A 333-nucleotide genomic window follows, 5' to 3' on the forward strand; every position below is an offset into this window, starting at 1 on the left:
TAAAAAAAATTTGTATAACATTTAATTTACAAATTTGTTAATTTTAATTTACAACATAATGTAAAACATGCTTTAAAGTGAAACAAACTATACTTATATCTAAAAAGCAATTTAAAATATAGAAATAGATCTAATATAAATATTTTATTTAATATATATATAAAGGAGAAATTAAAAAAATAAAACAAATAATATTATCTTAGGATTGTATAAAATATATTTATAAAAGTAAGAAAATATGTAAACGAAAAACGAGCATATATAAAACATTAACGAAATATAAATAAAATATGAAAAAAATCATTATAAAAATCATTATATAAAAATAGACTG

The sequence above is a fragment of the Apis dorsata genome, unplaced genomic scaffold (genome assembly GCF_000469605.1).
Source record: "Apis dorsata unplaced genomic scaffold, Apis dorsata 1.3 scaffold_1024, whole genome shotgun sequence".
Taxonomy (NCBI): domain Eukaryota; kingdom Metazoa; phylum Arthropoda; class Insecta; order Hymenoptera; family Apidae; genus Apis; species Apis dorsata.